This window comes from Bidens hawaiensis, unplaced genomic scaffold (assembly GCF_021521415.1).
Source record: "Bidens hawaiensis isolate Kalapana, Puna unplaced genomic scaffold, B.hawaiensis_p1.1 tig00012940_1, whole genome shotgun sequence".
Taxonomy (NCBI): Eukaryota; Viridiplantae; Streptophyta; class Magnoliopsida; order Asterales; family Asteraceae; genus Bidens; species Bidens hawaiensis.
This window is the reverse complement of record NW_027492078.1, coordinates 540571-546570: the sequence shown is the minus strand read 5'-3', so window position 1 is coordinate 546570 and position 6000 is coordinate 540571.

Genomic DNA, 6000 nt, shown 5'->3' with positions numbered 1-6000 from the left:
AGATTGGTGCACTCACAACTTCGAGCCTTGCTTGGTCTGCTGGATCCAACTTCCTGAAACATTGCTCATACATGATGTCTGACTCACTACCGGTGTCCACTAGGACTCTTGACACCTCATAATGAGCGATGTGTGCAGTGATGACTAGAGGACTGCTGATAGACGGGCCTCCTCTGATTCTTGGAAAGATTACTTGTTGCTCGCGCCAATCCCCTTGGATTTGCGCGCTTCTCTTCCTCGATCCTTGCCCTTGCCTTCTTCCTTCAGCTACACAGATTCTTTTGAATTTTTTACTGGCTGAGGCTCCGTCTGGTTGTTCGTTCTCTGGTCTTGGATTTTTTACCAGGTGAGCCAATTTGCCTGATTTCACATCTTTTTCGATCGCATCCTTCAAATGATGGCATGCATCGGTGTTGTGCCCTGTGGATTTGTGAAACTCACAATATTTGCCACTGTTCGGTGGTCCCTTATGGAGTAATTGCCTGGGGTTTTTAAACTGGACATTCTCTGTGCTTAACACTTGCGAAGGCGTTTTGGTGAGGGGAGTCCATATTCTTGGTAGAGGTCTGTTAGGCTCTTTGCCGCCTTCCTTCTTGTCACCTTCTCCGCGATTAAGAATGTCTTTTTGGGGTTGGGGTGAACTTTGTTGCGCTTGCTTTTCTGCAAGAGAATAATTGGTTTGTTGCAACTTGGACCATATGGAGTTTTGTTTGCCCCTACTTTCATTGTTGTGTGGTGCTTCTGTTTGATGCCCTTTATCTCTTGCTCTGTCTTGGGCAATTTGTTTTTCATTTCGCGCGAAGATTCGCGATGCTTCCATGAGCTTAGCCCAAGTGGTTGGCATGCCTTCTCTGCTCACGAGAGCTCTGCGGAGTTGATCACTGCGCGCACCTTGTATAAAGGCCACGCGCAAGAGTTGTTTGGTGATGCCTCCAATTGCAAGAGATTCCTGATTGAAACGAGTTATGTAGTCTTCAATGGTTTCATCATTCCTGCGTACGCAGTGCATGATGTCATCGGGGTCGCGCGTGTGTCTGCGCTGCTGTACAAAGTGAGCCTGGAACTTTTCCAATAGCTCTTCGAACCCATCGATTTGTCCTGTCGGCAAGCTTTCGAACCAGACACGCGCTGCACCCGTGAGGCAGCGAGCAAACATGTGACACCATGTTGGCATCGTCTAGCTTTCTAAGTTTCCAGTGTTATAAAAACCTTGTAAGAAATCATCTGGATCTATTGTACCATCGTACTTGCCTAAACCACTTGGCATCTTGGTTTTGTGTTGAATGGGAGCCTTCGCAATGCGCTCAGCGAATTTTGAATGTTTTACCAAGATGGCTGGCCTATATGGTATGGTTACGTCCACTTGCCCTTTCGCTTGTGGGTTGTATGGTGTGTATAAATCCATATCAGCTTTGGCTCCAGGTGCTATGTGCATGTGTGCACGAAGCTGTGAACTTCCTGCATGAGTATCTCGCGTCTTCTTCATACTGTGCACCTCTTCCTCATCACTAATATCAGCTTGTTCGGTGTGAACAGAATGACCGTCTTCCAGCGCGCGCGTCTTTTTGTTGTTCCCTGAATGGTTTGTTTATCAAATGCGAGCCTTTGTGTTAAATCGGCTAACGTTTTGTGTTTTACCAACTCATTGTATTTGTCCATTAAACGCCGTTGTTCGTTTATGAGCCATTCTTTAGGGTCATTGGTTTCAACTTCCGGGCCCATTGGTCCTTTTTGTTTTGTACCAGTCAGATTTTGGAACGTGAGATCGTCTGGGGGAGTTTCAGTTTGATTATGAGGTGTTGTGTTGAAGGGATGGTTACTGGTGGTGCGCGCAGTGTCACGCGGCGCCCTCAGAACCTGATGTCCCTCATTAACATCCTCAAGCTCATTATCCTCCAGAACTTGATCGTTGTTTCGAACACCGGAAACCATGGTGAAGATTTTCAGAGAGAAAATTGATGAAATAGTGGTTTTGTTGCCGTTGTCCCACGGATGGCGCCAATGAAGAAGCGTGTATCGACTTACTTGTATACGATCAACGTTCCTCGGGTACGAGTGTGCTATATCACCGATGGTTTTCCATGATACGAGTTCTCCCACCTACAAAACGAACAGTACCGTGAGCTTACCCCTCAGAAAGGGACAGAGGGGTCCTCTTTGGGGTAACCCTCCGGTGTGAGAATCAGATATTGTAGGAGAGAATAATCAAGATGTGAAAATGAGTAAAGGACTTAGAGTATATTTTCTTGCCTGCCTCCAACTGTGGAGGTGGTGTGGTATTTATAGTATTAGGGTTTCCAATGATTTGGCTCAGACCCAATTGGGGCCTTTTTGGCCTTCTCCTGTTGCTTCGCGCCACGTGTACTTAGGACACCTGGTGCTTTTTCATTGATTATTCTCTGACCAAGGTCTTTCACCTGACCCATGTGCCATCACGTGGTGGCACATGGGCTTTGCTGAGTTGTCCACCCTTCATTGGCAGCTGTCAACATCAGCACATTCTTTATTCCTTAAAAGATACCATCTGGAAGGTTGTCTGATGAGTACAATCATGGTTGTCCTTATCCTGATTTGGATTAGACTATTGTCTCATTTGTTGTGTGTCGCTTACGCGCGGCTTTTATGCGCCTATCCCGGGGATGCGCAGGGTCTTCTCTTTATTCTCACACTAAATGTGTGTGTTGTGTGCATATGTGATATGCGCCACGCGCAGATGTTTCATGCGCTTGCGCATAGGTTTTGGCTTTGTGTCTTTATGACATCCATGCGCTTGCGCATAGGTTTTCAAGCCTCTTGTTTATATCTTGTGGGTTAATCCGTCCTGCTCGATGTTAAGGCGGATGCATACCCCTTCAGAAACAAACTTTAAATAATCATATAATCATTATTCAAACACAAGTTAGTAAGTTATTTCAGTAATAACTCTACTTATTCTATTAAAATGCCTCTAATTTAAAATAAATCATTACAATCGACTCTCAAATCAAAACAAGTTTCCAAAAAACTCACTGTTTGCACTAGTTATTTAATTCTAACTTAATGTTGGAAACTCGATACTAAAAGCGTGTAATTTTTAAAAAATTTAAGCCAAATTCACTAAATAACTAACTTTACCTTTTTATTTAAAATTCAGACTATATTGATTTGATATTTCTCGTGACCTTGATTCCAAGCTTGTTTTTGATAGACATTGTAGAGACGGGCGGTTGGGAGCCAAACAAACAATAAAGATATACATATAGTAAATCGAATGTCCTAATTTCATAAAAACCGAACATAAACTATCACATAATTTTCATCCACCCTGGGTGAGTTCCCCCAGGATGGTGGCTCAGACATTGCTCGACCACTACAAATGAGGCCCTAACACTCTATATATAGCCTCTTGAGCCTTATTCTCCAAAAAAAGACGCCCTTGATGTAACATTTCGGATTTTTTGTATTTGTTTAAACCGATTCGAGAATATAATTCGGATCTTTCGAACTATTTAAAACTTATATTTATTGGAATTTAACTTGGTTCAACTTATTTTATAATTTATTAACTTTCAATTATGCAAAATAGCCCATAGAAACCTTTAAAATCGCTTAAAACGGCTAAAATTCGCATTTTCGGGAACTATAAGGACCAGTTTTGCCTATTCTTTCCTATTTTCGATTAAATTAACGAAACTTAAGCTCCAAGATATGTCAATTAATTTTATAAAACATTCTAATTTCGTTTTATTTCTGTCCAAACCGAATCTTTAAGTTATTATATCCGATTTTGTCATTAATTGATTATTCGGTTTTCTAAAATAGTTATTTCCTAATAATCAAGTCTTAACCCTTAATATTTAAACAAGTCATATCCTAAAACCCTAAATTATTACTTCAATACCAGCCACCCTCTCAAAAACCCACGAAATTCCTTTCCCCATTGTCGGTTTCTTCAATTTCTTCAAGTTCTTCAAGCCTTTGTTGACTTTCAAGCTTCAAGACCCTTTGACCTCGATTATCTCTTGTTCCATTCATCGTTCGGGTAAGTTGTCTTCTTCAATATGATAGATTTTTAACTGTAGAACAAAAGCCCTTAATCAATTTTGCTGATTGAGGGAGTCTCGGTGGTCAATTGGACTCAAACCCGGTTAAGGGCAAAATAGTCAACAAGTTTGACTTAAGGTTTTCTCATACTTCTGGTCTGATTCAACGTTCGGTCCAGAAGACTTTTATTCTCGTAACGTAATTTTAAGGCTACTGACCAAAACCCGACTTCCAACCCACTGTTTGGATTCTGGTCAGTACCAGCTCGCTTAAATCTTAAAACAAACATAACTTGAGTTCTAAACGTCCGTTTGGATTGATTCCAGCGGCCATGAGTTCGTTTTTATTTATATTATCATATTCTAAAATATCATATTCTGAATTATATATATCATTTGACATGTAGTGGATGACTCGCTTATTCGTTAGCTCGTTTAATCGCATTTAGTAATTGCTTAAGGTGAGTTTATCATTCCCCTATTTTACCAACTTTTCTAAACGTTTTGGGGATATATGTGTACGTATTCGTATTTCATACTATATATATATATATATTCAAACAAATGCATACGTGTTATTGTGAGTGATTTAATCAAACATACGTGCTACTTGCTTACTTGTGTTACCATTCAATCAATCGTATATTGGGATTACTATTAAATCAATCATATAGCGGGTGTTCCTGCTGGTGACCAACGCCCGATTCGCTTGGCAACGGTCCACATACTTGTTTGTGTTTTGATTATATTTACCGCACTTATCACGTCATGCTTATTTATTTTGTTGTGTCAAAACTGGTGATATTTCACTCAACTTTATGTTGACAAAACTCCATTTTATACGCATATGCATGTTGCTTGTATTGAAGATTGAAGTTTGGACATGTAGACAAGACCTTATGATATAATCAAGATATACATTAATTGAGCTTATATTCATATTTGTATATTGTTTGTTATAATTGGATAATGTGTGTATTATTTGAATAAAATAATTAATTAGATATTGTCACATTTTATATATGATAGTATCTTTGAGCTGTGAGCAATCGGATCAGGCCTCGGCATTTCCGCCTTAGGTTGGGGTGTGACACTTGATGAAAAACTTGTAACTTTTGATGATTTGCACCCTAGTTTCACCAATTATCACAACAAAACCAACATGTTTCGCCAAGTGAAACTAAAACCTTCACAGTTAGCCACACTTTTGGCAGGCAACACTCTTACTTTCTCCAATAAACCCCTGCGAAACTCTTACTTCCGCCACACATACTTCCAACATCGCCACTCCATCTAATCATTCAATTGCTAATATCATTCTCAAATTTCAAACCCAACATAATCCAAATTATAGGAGTGTTGGTTTTAATACTCTCAACTTTTAGCCGTTGGTTAATAACACTCCCAATTTTTGATTTATTACCCTTTCACCTTGTTTGTTTCTGTCACTTCCTAGCTAACAGAACACTAACGACATTAGTGCTCATGCTAATATGGCTTGTTGTAATTGACATAACTGTTTTTTCATGTTAGCGTGGCTTCTTTTAATAATAATTCAAACAATACAATAGATACATCTATAGATCCTTATCTTCATCTGCTTCTCTTTTTCTTATTTCGTAAATTCTTTCTTAAATTCCTTATTTTCACACTAGATTCACACACACTACTTCAATTTCTATATCGTACCAAAGAAAATCAGCCTCTTGGTTAGTGTTCCGTTAGCTAGAGAATGACATAAACAAACAAGGTGAAAGTTAACAGTGGTGGGTAATAAATTATAGGTATATTGGTTTTTATGGGTCCCAACTATTGTATTTTGTTCACTGCTGGTCCCAACTAATGAATTAGCTACTGATGGTCTCAACTTTTAAAGTATTTGTTCTTAATGGTCTGCGACTAACAGAATCCTAACGCCGTTAGTTTCGGGTCGTCAGGAAAACGTTTTTGGTCGGAAAATTCAAATTTGTTGCCGGAA